General features: G+C 30.4%; 1 protein-coding gene across 1 annotated transcript in view; it reads right to left on the reverse strand.

Moving 5' to 3' along the window:
• Positions 1 to 14593, reverse strand: part of LOC137924152 (lysosomal proton-coupled steroid conjugate and bile acid symporter SLC46A3-like) — a 40031-nt gene extending 25438 nt beyond the window's left edge. Inside the window, exon 1 of the mRNA XM_068767505.1 lies at positions 14417 to 14593. The gene's annotated coding sequence lies outside the window, so the exon portion shown is untranslated. The remainder of the gene's footprint in view (positions 1 to 14416) is intronic.
• Positions 14594 to 15045: the final 452 nt, after the last annotated feature.

Genomic DNA, 15045 nt, shown 5'->3' on the forward strand with positions numbered 1-15045 from the left:
TGCATAGTGACCTTTATAAGGTCGCCGGAAGACGCTGGATACAGGTCGGTTTTTTTACTGCAAATCTATGGGGAGGCCCATGTCCTGCGGTAAGAATATGTTGCCTAGAAGCTCGACAAGATAATAATGTCTAAATATACCACTAACGAAAAAGTGATAAAGATTGTTGAGTACATATTGTACAAATCAATTATATAATTACCATCAACAAATATGTTATATATGCGATTACATTCGATTTTTATATTTCATATGCAATTATTTTTAACTACCCTTAATACTTACATTAAAAATATTTTTGATAAATAATATTATTTCAATACGTAATATTTTTCCAATTCGTCCACAGAATATAAATTTTAATAATTAATATAAATTTTCCTGGAAAGTAATAATACAAATAAATAATTATCATCTTTCTTTGGTAGGAAATATAGTGGTAATAGTCATTGATGTTTTGATACTTAGTCAAAAGAGTTCTCACTAACCAAAACTTAATTTAAATGGGATAATACGAACACTTGATAGGTTCGCTCTGATGTAATGACATTTTTCTTGCATTATGGAAGTATTTATTTATATTATTATGGAAGAAAAAAATGTCTGCAAATTTTTAGGAGCAAATGAGATTCAAAGCTTATGCGAAAAACTTTCAAATGAATTTTTAAGTTTTATTTGGGCATCTATTTTTTAAACATGGAAGCATCAAAACATTATGTCCCAATATTTTAAATTCTTATCGTTTTATCAACTAGCACTCTTCTGACAAATATTAAAAGTGAAATCATCTTAAACCATTTTCACTCGAAGACTTCGACTTTATATATCTTTAACAAAGTCTCTTCTTATACTTATATTTTTGTCTAAGTTTTTTTTTCCATTGTAATTGATACTCGTTACATAATAAGCCCCCAAAACATCTTGAAAAGCGAGAAAATGGTTTATATTCCAGTGTATAGAATTACACCTTGTTTTGAAAATAAAAAATCTTATTTTTATCTGTAATGTCTCTTGGCAAAACATGAAAATAAAAATTTTAATGTAAAATATTGGAACAATCCAACCATACGCTTGAAAGTGGTTAATCAAACGTTAATTAATGTAAATGTAACCATTTAAGGTGAGTATATTTATTTGGTGATAGACATATTTGAAGAATAACCTTATAAGCAGAAATTTTTATTAATAAAAATGTATTTGAGCCTTTTTAGTTAGTATTCTTTTAATGTACAATGTAAAGTAATAATACCTGTTTATTTGAGAATAACGGTGCAAAGCTACTAAGGATGATGATTTAGATGACTCAATCGCCTATGAGTTTATTCAATAAATGGCTAAAGCAATAGGCCAGGGTGACAGAAATTATGATATTACTGTTATCACGACTCTGTAATAAGTTTGAGTATTTTAATATTTGATCAGAAATTGAATATATATCCAATGTTAATATGTTGTCAATGTGACCCAGAGAGCAATGGAGAGAGCTATGCTTAGAATTTCACTGCGAGATCGGATCAGAAATGAGGAAGTCCGCAGGAGAACAAAGATCACCGAAAAGAATCAAAGGATTGCTCGTCTAAACTGATAGAGTGTGGGGCTCATCGCTCATGCAGCCGATGGCTGTTGGAGCCGAAATTGGCTACCACCAGTCGGTAGAGGTGTGGATAAGTCACCTACTATGCGAGCTGACGCCAATGCGGACAGCGCAAGACTTGATAACGTAGTGATCGTTTAGGGAGACCTAAGCCCTGAAGTGGGAGTCATCCAGCTGGAAAAAGAACAAGAAAACACTTTTGAATATTTATGTACATATTCAATGGTACTTTGTTTTCAGAGCTGTTGTGTTTTCATAAGGAAATTATTTGAATTAAATGTAATCAATGTTGCTATCAAAAATAGGAAGTTTTATCAAGCAGCACAAAAAAATAAGGTAAAACCGTTACACCAAAAAACTGAAAAATATTTTCGTACTTAAATACTTTTAATTAACGAAATTATTAAAATTTTAAATATTCTTACAATTTTATTACCGAAATTGTGACTTCTTGATTTCATATCGTATTAAATTTTAAAAAACCTCATTAAAATATTAATAATTTAACACTTAAATTCTACAAAAGGGATATAAGGATTTAAAATTTCAGAAATAAATTATTTAGGCAATAAAGTTAACATGGATTTGCAATGTAAAGCTGAAAACCAAAGTTTTCCAAAAATTTTCATCACACACCACTTAAAAAAGTTAGCTCGTTCCGGTAAAGAGTCTATCTATGCTGTTACATTTCTACCATATTCCAAATATTGACAAAAAATATGATATCGCGGCAGACTCCCAAAAACCAATTATTAATTTAAAAAAAAACATCATTGATTGTTTAATTAAGTGATTATGCTGTCTCCGGATTTCAAAAAAGTATAGTTGACCTATGAAAAAAGTGATTCTATCCAACTTTAAGTTTTTAAACACTCACAGATGGAACCAATCAATTCTCATTTATTTCATTTAGCAAACTCCATTCCGACGGCAACGGCAATGCACTCACGACACCTTGTTCTGATAATGAAATATGTAAGTAATTATCGCTTAGCTTCTTTAAATATTATCTGCCTACATTGATAAATGAAGTCGTGTAATATTTTAATTATTTAATATCGCAAACAGAAAAATTTTTGGGGACCTAAACTTTGACAATGCTAAAGACCCCTATCGAATCTCCTGTAAACACCTGGACGTCCATCTGTATTACTTTGGGAACTATATACAAATAGGCTATAAACAATCTACACGCTAACTATTTATAAGTGAAACTTTTTTAGCAGTGAGATATACTAATTTAGTTTTAAAACACCAATCTTATTTAGGTTTAATTTGACATAGAAAACGCAACGTAAAACGCACAGATGCTTGACTGTGCTCGTAATTTTCTCCTTTATCTAGAATTGGTAAGACTTACCAGTTGAATATTATTAATTTATTTAATATCCGTATAAGGATATATGCGGATATTAAATAATATACGGATATTAAATATCTGTATTTAAGTATTGGTGTAATTTATTCGCAATGATTTTGTGAACATTTATTATCGTTCCAAGTTCTAACTACACATCACAATTAACGTCTCTATTTAAATTGGAAGATACAGTTTGTTCGTGTAATAAACATGTTTTGGTGATGCACAGGTACTTTCCCGCTTTTTTATCTAACACGCTATAAGCTGGTGGTTCGGACTTTACTTAGTGTGGTGTGTTAGTATTTAATGTTAAGGATTTGAAGGAAGATAATGATTCTAAAAACTTTAGAACCAAATTACTTTTTGACTTTTTATCATCGTCTATTATTTGCACACGGTTGACAGAATACCAAGTTTTGGCCAAGTTAAAAAATGTTTGTCTTGATCGCTGTATAATTTGTCCGTCAATTTTAAGTTTTTATTTGTATAAAATTTTTCATTTCACTCTCGTTTTACAAATGCCAGTACCTAAATGTTTATATATTCTTATACTAAATGAAAAGATAGCTGAAGTAAAAAGATATTTATACGTTTTACACGCTTTGAGTTTTTTTGAAGAATTCTATTCTGATTATCATCGTACCATAGGATGTTTTTCACTGAACATATGGCTCGCCTAAAGATTTACAACATGGCTGGTAGGAAAGGACCTGCATCGTCTCCAAACGATGTTAATTAATTCGTATATCCACTCTATATCTTTTCCACTTCTAATACAGAAGAAATAATTTTTTTATAGCGAAGTTTATTCATCTAGCATTCTGATGATGACGGACACTCCAAAATGAGTGACTATGTGGTTAAGTAAATAAAGTAACTTATACTAAATAAATAAATAAACTTGTAACATTTTCAATAAAATTTTATATATTTTGATCTTTCCATTTTTTTAGTAAACAAATTAGATTTTTAATTTAGAGTCACATATTTTCAAAATACTACAATACAAAAGACTTTACAAATGTATGTAGCACCATGGGTAAAAAAATCTTTTGTCACGGTTATTGTAAGTTGGCAGTACTGCATTTTCCGACACACTGGGCGACCGGAATATATGGGTTATGGGACGTACCATCTTTGTTTAAGTATATAAACGCATTAAATTTTCTATACTGGTTTATAGCACTAAGTCACGCGTCTATTTACATATACCAAAGTTAGAGAATAATGGACGTTACTGTTTGACAATTGTTGTAATGAAATGTAAACGTAATAAGTAAATAAACAAAAATAGAAATAAATTATATTATTATATTTTTTTCCTTTCTCATTACCATATTAGTGATAATTAATAATACCTAATTTCATGTAATACACAATACTATAATATAGATGTACACAAAACAACGGAACATATTATTAACAATAAAACAAACGATTGTATAAAGAGTGCTAAAAATTTAAAAATAAGTTTACTGTGTGAATAACGAGCAAGGATTCTCTTTTTATGATTTATTTTTTAAGGCGAGCATGTTATCCAAAATTATTTTAGTACACTTCTGACAAAAACATCGGTGTGAATTATTAAACTTACAAAATATTTATTATCACAATGACATAATACTGATATTATAGTTAAAATCAAATTCATATTAACTATATAGCAATTCTTATAATTATATCATTTATAATTATTTAACAATTCTTTTGAGAGTAGCAACAAATGGGCGGTAGATTTTTATCACTCCTTAGAGCCTTCAGACCATATACGCATTTTTTTTTAATTTACTTGTAGTTGTTTTTGTTTCAGTTCTTGCTAACCTAAGTTTTGGCGTATTTTTTTAAATTTAATTTAGCTTGATTTAAATATTCATTGTAAGTTTTGTCAGCAGTTTTGACACTTAATAAAAAAACTCTCCTACAGTAAAATTAAAATGAATTCGTTTCTCTTATTCATAATACACAGAAAACAAATTCATTAACTTCAGATAATTGAAGTCCCACCGTGTTTTTTTTTCAGTGCGAAAATTCTTCTTTTCAGTCCTCCGTCAGCTTAAAAGGAGGCCTACCCCCGCCGTAAAAAAAATGAAAGGTAAATTTAAATGTTTAAATTGTAATGCCTCATCCTAATCTACTCTTTAAGATTGAATATTATTACAAAGTTTTTGCGTTCATGAAAACGTAATCAGTGGCGACGTACAGTTGCTATCTAAAACGTGACTACGACACTAGTAACAGTTGATTACATGACAAAGTTAAAAAGTACCAAATGACAATACGCTCTTCTTTAATTATATGTTAATTAACTGGATCAACATTTTTTTCGCATAAATTATTACATCAAGTATTTAGTTTTTGTTTTCTCTTAAGCTGGTTTTTGTATGAAAGAATTTCAATTCTTCTTTTCAGTCGTCTCTTCCCGTGTCTGTCTTGAAAAGCCTCTACGGTATATAACAAACTCTTTCCATACTATCCTGTTCTCTGCTTTCTTTAGGACGTTATCAATAGAGAGTTTAATTATTGATTTGACTTAATCTGACCGTCGGGCAAATGATCGCCGGTAATGTCTGTTACTGCCTTTCCTGCAAGCAGTTTTGACGAAGTTATTTGGTTATCTGCAGACAATAAATTTATTTACCTTTATTTTATTTACCACTTTGGACCACTTACGGAAACGTCCAGAGAAGAAAACCAAAGGAGCCTAACTGTATAGAATCTAGACCCAAAATTGAGCTCCCTTATAATGAAATCTTTCATCAACCTAACACGGTCGCAATCATCCTGATCGGACAAGAGCCTTTAATCAAATCAATCGGATTTTCTATTTTTCGTGAACGATTTCGTATACAGTATTAATACAATAGTTCGAGTGATACAGTCAGAAATTTTATTATCAATTTTTTTTCCTTTTTTTTTTCAGTTTTTGTTCATTTTTTTTTTCAATTTATTGCATGAATGGGTTACGTGTATTGTTTTATTGCGTGATATCTTGACATAATGTTGTTAAAGCTACACATTAGTTTTTTTTTAAATCTAAAGACAATGAAGACACGGATACAGTTTCTAAGTAGAATTTTCTCTCACGCGATTAGCCTAAACCATAGACAAGACCATAAAACATTAATCATCATCAGCACTAGTAGCCACTGAAACGAGCGTTTTAAATGGCATGCTAACCGCATTATATGCAAGACGTTTTGTGTGGTAACTTGTACGATAACAATAAAGTTATGCAACCGCATTTGCAACATGGTTGTCTATGACAATTACAATTCATTAGTTTCGTTAAAAACATTAATTTCAGTAAATTAATCAATACTTTATAGGAATTGAATAAAGCGATTTTTTTTTCTTTCTGTACTTTACACTTTTTCACATATGTATAGACTAATCTCCATATCTCAGGAACCATAAGACTTAGAGACTGATTTTGCCAAAAGTGTATTAAAATTATAAACAGATATTTCAGTAGATAAACAATTCCTTGTTATAAACGCTTAATCTCGGGCTGTTAATATTGGATATTCCCGATTGACATCCGCTTAGGCGGATACGATGCAGTAACAGGGCTGGGGCCCCTCGTATCATTGTTTTCCCGCATCTCCCCCTTCTAGATTATAGATTCTATAATCTCTGTTATACAACTTTTACATGCTATTGTTTATAAAGATAGTCTTGCTTTAAAGTTTAATGATACAATTTTCATATCAAAGTCGTTAAATATGCGTTTTTAGGTTGATTTTCTATGTTAATCAATCAAAATGATTAAGGTATATATTTCACGATACGCATTGTCTATTACAGAGTAGTAACTTCTTAGTAATGTTTGAGTTCGTCATGCGGATGCCGATTTTAGTTTATCTGCTCATCATCAACATTTTAGCCATATGACGTCCACTGCTGGAAATAAGCCTTGGACATAAACGGTCGACATTTAGCGTCTAGAACCTCTATCAGTTATTTTTTTCGGATTTATGTACATTTACTACCCACTCCTCTATTAACCGCTTTAAGGCATATCCGATAATTTGATTGTACTATATTCGCTAGATAGAGTTAATATAGCGGACACGCTTTTGCAAACACGTGAAAGAAACAGATGATTATAGTGAACATCAATAATTGCAAAAAAAAACAATAGATGCGTAGTTACGTAAGGTTTTAATTGTAGGTTTAATAGGAATCAGTCGAAAAACACGTCAATTTGTCGTGTGAACCAGAAAAATTAATGTAAGTGCTCAAAAATGCGTCCGCATCGTGCAAACCACAGATTTAAATTAATATTTTGCTCTTGTGTAAATATAACCTAGGCTCATTATTACTAACCAATTTAATTTTTGGATATACTTCTGTCTAGCTAGCACAGTGCCCTTACAAAAAGAATTTGGGAACATTTATTTGGCAGCAGATAAAGGTTGTTTTTAATCCACATAGATAAAGTCCTTAAGGTTCTGGAGGGGAGATCATAGACTGGCAAGCGCGGCGTAAGATATGTACCCGCAATGTGGATAGATGTGTTACGGTCATAGGAAGACGCTCGATACTAGCCGCTTCCAACTGCTCCTATAGGATATCTATAGAAGAGGCCTACGTCTGTTACTTGGAATTCGATATGTGAAATAGTCATGATGAAACACAGATAAAAACTAAGGTATAAAACAAGTAACCTATCAGTATAACCTATTGGGGGAAAGGATACAATCAAGCTCTGTTGTTGGTTGAAATGCCACAGTTGAAATTAAATAATATAACTTTATTCCTACATTTACCAATCGGTGTACAGTTTGCTAAACACAATTCAAGTGATCATACAATTACTACTTTGAGCGTAGGTACGCTAAGTTAGGCAACAATGGAATCGCTCACTGTACAAGGCCGCATTAGGACCATTTAAAAAAAAGATAGAATCTGCGTCTATGGCGTATTAAACTCGGAGAATCTTTTTCCGCTGCCTGAACTCGATAATTGACTCATTAACATAAATAAAATAACTGAGATGTCGTAATAAACCATTAAAAATGTTTGCATACGTTTTTTTTTATTAAATCTTCAGGTAAATTCAAAGGATTTTCCGTTTCATTACTGAGATGAGTACACTAAAACTGCAAATAATTACGTACCTTAGTTTTTTATCTCTATATCTGTATTACAAATATTGTTCATTTCTTAATTAAAATTATTAATTACTTTAATAGTGTAAAATAGATTTCGTGTCCTGCTTTTAATTAAATATGTATCCATATATATTTAATATTTCTTATATTCGTAGGTCAAAGGTTGACTTTATCACCTAATTATCCGTTAAAATAAATGACTAAAATTGAGACGACAGTTTCACTATAAATAAAAAATCCGCTTTATTTGGAAGTGTATTCTTATAGTGAACAAAATGCAAACAATTAAATTTAAAAACATTGCATAGACCTTATTGTAATTAAGTTAGAGCAAAATAATATAAATAACTTAAAGACAGACTGGAAAATTTATAAAATAAACGCAGCGAAGCTCATAAATCTGTTTAAATACATATATTTATTATCTTAAAAATCTATTAAATCTTTAGGTATATTTTCGTAACATTTATTAAACAAGTCTTGCATGAAATGGCTTATTTTGACTACGATCACGTTATATGCCTACAATACTAATTTCATAGTGACTTCATTGATGCGTATATCTAGGTGTATATTGTCTTTTTGACAGCGGTTTATTTAAGTCATATATTTCTGAAAATTTCTGATTCTAATATTATATTATTTTGGTTGGTTACTATACTGATTTAATAGACCACACAATTGTTGTTCTTTTATTTTTATTAAAATGTATAGGTATCTTCTAGTATACATATCATTTTACTTAACTTCACAAATATAATGAACAAAAAGAAGAGATCTTGAAAATATCATCTATCTCTGTGAGATATTGTCATTAAAATTGGACGTATCTCGTATTGGTATATCATTATGTTCTATCTACATGGATAAAAAATAAAACAAAATACGTTGTGTTTTTATAAATCGATTTCTTTTACTTTATTTGAGAGAAATTACAAAATAACGATTATTATAGATAAAGACCTGATACAATACACCGAAATAGAACAGATCTATGCGCCGTATAAAAATTATCTGATGTTTGAATTGATACAAATGCATAGCACTTCGCTAATAATACAAAATATAAATCAAATTTAAATTAAAGTTCGAATGTCAAAATGCAAAACTCGTAAATGTTCAATGTACTTCTATAAAACCGTTAATAAAGATGGCTGAATAATTTATCTGTCAACTACAAAAGCGAATTGCGATCGCGTTGTCGCATGCATAAACTGTGTAATACCATAATTATGGACTCTAGTCTATTTAATAAACAAATAAACGTTCAATCTGGCTTTAATGTCGTAATCAGACCGTTATAATGTAATGCTTTTAATCATTCGAATAAAAACTTAATATGTTGACACGATGCAATTTTTTTTACTTTTAAAGTAGATTACTTCTTTACATAAGCAACTTATAAAAATATGCACCGTTCTCTGTGGTTCTAGGTTTCTCTTTTTAGAGGTTGTTTACTAAGGTTTGAAACTAGAAAGTGATGAAGAAAGGATGCCGATGATCTAATAGCAAGCAGTACGGCTCGCCCATAATAATGCGCTGTTGAAATATATTTACCAAATAGAGTGCCAACCAGATAGCACATACCCTATCTCAATGCATAGTCACAAGAATGTAAGGATTCCTTTACATGGGGACAAAATATCAGTCTACACCTATCGCTTGTACGGTGCGGACGCGTTTGCTTGCTCTAATTTTGATTGTTATTGGTTACCATATGACTTGACTTGTTTTATATTTTTCATTTCGTGTGTTATCATAATTATTCTATGTTTAATCTATGTGGTTTTATGACAATGGTGCATTGAAATCGAGACATCGAAAAACTCATTTATATTTGTATATTTTATTTAGTACAATAAGAACATAATATTTTTCACGTGTTCTTTATGAATACAATTTTAATAAGTAAATTGTGTACTTGCACACTTTGGATTTATGTATAATTGTTGACTTTGTTAACTTTGCCCGCTGGATAAAGTACACACTGGGTGTATGCTTAAATTTTTTCCTGTTTTACTATGAGATGGTACCGGCGGTATATTTCTTATTCTTTATTTTATATTTTGTTTGGCTGACATCTGACATTAAACAACAAACACATACAAGTTATCTTGGTAAACTTGGTAAGTGTTGTGAATCTGTGTTGTAAATCTTGGTAAAAACTATCTATGTTTTATTATAAGTGACATTATGGTGTTTCATTCTGCTTCTTCTTCCACAACACCTTGCGAGCAGAGTAGAGTCAAAACCAAATCGATTAAAAAAAAATAAGTTGACGATAAGAGTTCTGCTAAAATTTCCTTTGTTGAATAAACGTATCCTATATTTTTATCTTTTGATCATATTGAGATTTCTGTCTGAAAAAAATATTTAGGCAGGCCAGCATCAAACACCTTGAACACGTTTGGGTGGGATATCTCTACTAGTCAGACCTGGCGTCATCTGAGTATAACCTTGTAGCTGCCACTTGTACTTCATTTATTTTATTATCAGCCGATTCCTTAATCGTGGGTCCCGAACGGCGCTAAAATAATTGTGTCTTTGACAGACGGCGGACTTTGAGCAATATCTGAATTGCAGTAGAGCTAAAAATTATTAACCGCGCGACTGCCGTATGTTCCCGTGATAATATTTCCGCAGGTGTATAAATAGATACCTTTGACAAAAACAAGCATTCTGTAATAGCGTTCCGTATAGAGGAGTTATGCAGTTGTCTTCGCCCAATAGTCTTTTATTTTAATTAGGATAAAGAATCTTCCTTCCTACAGCTATGGTTCTTTATACTTAAAACCTCTTCGCATTTTTAAGATATGCAGGGCACTAAGTACTTTATACTTACTTACTGCAAAGAGATCTAAGCTAAACGCCTACAGCGCTCTGTCTCCTCAAACCCATAGCGACTTTAAACGACTTGGCAAATGACACTAAGCCATGCACAAAAGACAGAACTTTTTTAATTAAAACTCGTTTAAGTTGACATTCAATTTTTTATGGCGTGACAATACTGATCTGGACCAGCATTTGAAATATAAAATTGGACACTTTACTACGTGATTACTTGTTGAAAATTATGAAATTAAAATGTTAAAAATTATAAAATTAATAATTATTGACACAAGTATAAAATTTACAGAACATATGGAAAAAATGATAATGATTTTTTTAATATCATTATTTAACGTCTTCACTATTTTTACGAATTTTAAAAAAAACTAACATTTAATAATATGTTTCTGGGGTTCTGTAATTATAAACCGTAAATATTGACGTTATATCCTATTGACTTCGGTGCAAATATTTTATTAGGATATTTATTACATTATATTCACTGATTCATAAGAAATAAAGCGATTAAAAATTCAAGTTAATTGTGAAATTTAATTGGTGTTAAGATCATTATACATCTCGAATCCTTAACCGCAAAGACAGATGACGTCGTAGAGCGGATCGTGATGTCCTTCATTGTATAATGAAGCATTGGTCTATAGCAAAAAGTGCAATGTTGAATAAACATATGTTGAACTACAGCTTGTAATTGGGAAAAAAACGTATCTCGTATCTAAGCATTGCGAGCTACGCAAGCGTTATAAAAAACTGACAATAATATTAAATTGATTTATATAACATAAAGTCAATTACTAAAAATAGGACTCTTAATATGTTACATTGTGAGAGGCAATCTATATTTTGATTTATCGTGAAGACTTTTTATCTGCTGAGTTTCACCGTGAGAATTTTAAATAAATTAAACATAAATTGTCGATTGCTGATTTTACCACGCTAACAAAAAATATTATTAATGAATCTATCTATGACATGCGATGTTTTTTTATGATAATCCAGACCTAATTTTTATTTCTCCAAAATGTAGCATTAATTTAATCTAACGGTATTTACATACAAAAAAGCAAAGAACACCAAATATCATTGATAGGCAAAGAATGAAATGCTAGTCCAGCGTTAAGTGCTGTGACTTGCAATCGTAGATCGCGAGTTCGATTCCCAATATTTTACAATTCACACTTTGTGCATTAGTTACAAAGGATTGATACTGGACTTATTATTTCAAAATGATGGGCAGCAGCGTTCTCTGCGTACCGTCATACCGAACTTTACGGCAATTATAGTATATTCCCTGATAGAATTACAGTATATTCCCTCTTTGGAAAGGCCAGGGCCTTGCAGAGGACACTGAGCTGAAACGACGATTCAATGAAGTAAACTATGTCTGTGAATATTATCTTATAAGGCACCTATGTTTATTACAAAAAAAAATAACGCAATAATGACTTTTCCCGAATTTTATACCGGCCTAGACGTAGAGGTCAAAAATATTTTTCTTAAACATTTGAGTATCGATAATGATAGCTAAAAAAAAACTTATTTGTTATAAATAGTATTTCTGAATTATTCTTAATCAACAGACAAGTGTGAGGAAATATATTACTTTTTGGGTTCTGTGTATATTTTACAAGAAAGTTATTGTGAATGTTATAACAATAATACTATTTTAGTTTCGTTTCGTTCTACAAAAAATCAAAATAGCGAAGATTTCGTGAACGAATTATATCTTGTTTAAAAAATATTTCTTTTATAATTAAGAAAAGCTTTTTTAGAAACAAAACCGTTAAATTTATTTATAAATGTGTGGTGTGCAATTTAAAGCCAGTATTAATTAACATACGCGCAGAACGTATACATATTTACAAGTAAAAAAACTAGATTTCGTAAACTGTTCTTTTTTTGTTAACATAAAAACTCGGTCACCATTGTGAAGCTTGAAAGTATCGATTTCAAAATAAAACAACTGTTTAACGTAATAACAAAATAATGGCGTAAAAAATTTTCGCAGCGATTCATTTCGGAATGTTTTCAAAACAGGGTTAGTTATGAAGCTTACGTTCTTGCAGTTTCAGTTCTAAGAAACGAAAGTAGAAGTTGAACAAGGAAATCGGCATTGTACCACGGGTACACGTTTTTAATTCATTTTAGATCCGTATCCAGTAATGGCTGCAATGACATTTGCAAACTCGATGCTTTAATTTCGTTGTTTCGTATAACTGACATTAAGTATCAAAGTTAAGCAAAAGGGTTTATGAAATGTCAAACCATTGACAGGAAGTATGTTTAAAACAATATAAAACGTGTTCTCTAAACAATTATTGTTAAAATATCAACAACATAAAATAAAAAACACCGAGAAGTATCCACTGATTTCACAACAATATAACATTTAAATAAACACGAACGCTAAAATTAGGTTTTGAATTTTCGGATATTAATCATATATATAAATATATGTACGGTAAATATATGTATATATATCCTCTTAGATCACATTACAATCTACTTAGAATATTGTTATATCACATGCAATGGCTTTTGGCTATCGGCGATATCGTCGCATTGCATAATCTATATTTAAAAACAAACAATTTCGTTTTTGTTAAAATCAAGTTTCTTATAAATAATTAGAAACTCGATTTTCCATAACATTAAAATTGATTTATACGATGCGCTTGCGTTATAAATAATATACGGGGTGATTGCAATTGTAAAACCTTTAAAGGGTTGAATAATCACTTTATTCAAGGTGATGAAATTTTGGTGTAAAAGCCATAAAGCTTTTGGTTTTCGACTGTTTTAAATTTTTGCTTTTAAATCTACAACCAATCACCCTGCATAAAATAACTTCCTAGCTTTTGACTTTTGCTTGTATGAATTATAATAGAAGATTTAACAAGTACTCTAACAGGAATGATTGCTTTTGATGCAGTTATTCCGATTTCTATCAATACTCCGTTACTTGTTAGCCTAGATTTAAACTAGATATAGCTTAAAGAAGAATCTTCTTTAAGCTATATCTAGAAAGGCATCTAAATAGATAATAAGAATATGTCTTCATCAGCTTAGGAAATTATTCATGAACTTTCGTTATAATTCAAATCTATTTTATCGGAGATCAGTTATAAATGCAAAATGGAATTGAGTTGTCATAGACCATAGATTAAGTTAATTAACGTATTTGTCATTTGTATTCCTTAGTAACTTAGTTCTTTACGAAAGTACTTATTTATGAAGTTACATAAAATAGAAACTAATTTTTAAAAATTTTAGAAATCCATTCTTACATTATTTAAATCGAATTTTATCTTTCAAATTTATTAATATGTAAATATATCTTCTACTATTCAATTTATAAGAGTATTAGTTTAACAATAGGTTCTTTGTTTGTTTTTGTCTGTTGATAATTAACTATTAATAGCATTTGTTCAATTCCCGCTATTGACATTTCGCTACGGAATTCGTTATTTAAAAAGTCAATTTTTATACGTCAAAACTTACCTTTAATCACTAATAAGGCTTTAATCACAACCAATGGTCATCACTTATCACTGTTCTTATTTTTTTAATATTTATCTAGCATCCATATTACTAGAATACTTTTTCTTAATTTTATGCAAAATTATAAATTTCGGAACGCAAATCGCGAGGCGCGTGAACTAAGAGCGTTCGTCACAATCGGCAACAGTTGGACGATTGCGGTCGTTTTGAACCGACTGCGGTCTTAACTATTTCGACAAGACGCTTGCGACGATCAAGCTTACGGATATGCAGACGTGTTGACAATAAACATTGCCTATTTAACCTTCTTTAATACAGTCGTTAGATTTCTTACTTTGCACAGTGATGGAAAGCCTAGATTACCTACGTCAAAGTTACTTACCAATGCAATATATTTAACTGCTTTTTATAACTCTTTTGTAATGCACCTTTGTAGCGCTAAAATGTTGACGTAATATATAAATATATATATTTATGCATAGTAGTAATGGTCCTAACTTTTTCCAGTCTGCGAGATTCGGAATGTTGATTCCGTCGAGTAAAACTGGCAAAAAACTCGATATAATAGTAACTTTGTATACGTTAATTAACGATATTTCCAATTTTATTAGAGCTAAATATTAGCAGTA

This window comes from Battus philenor, unplaced genomic scaffold (assembly GCF_028537555.1).
Source record: "Battus philenor isolate CCGP_79_NKW_IND1 unplaced genomic scaffold, ilBatPhil1.0.hap1 SCAF_10, whole genome shotgun sequence".
Classification (NCBI taxonomy): Eukaryota; Metazoa; Arthropoda; class Insecta; order Lepidoptera; family Papilionidae; genus Battus; species Battus philenor.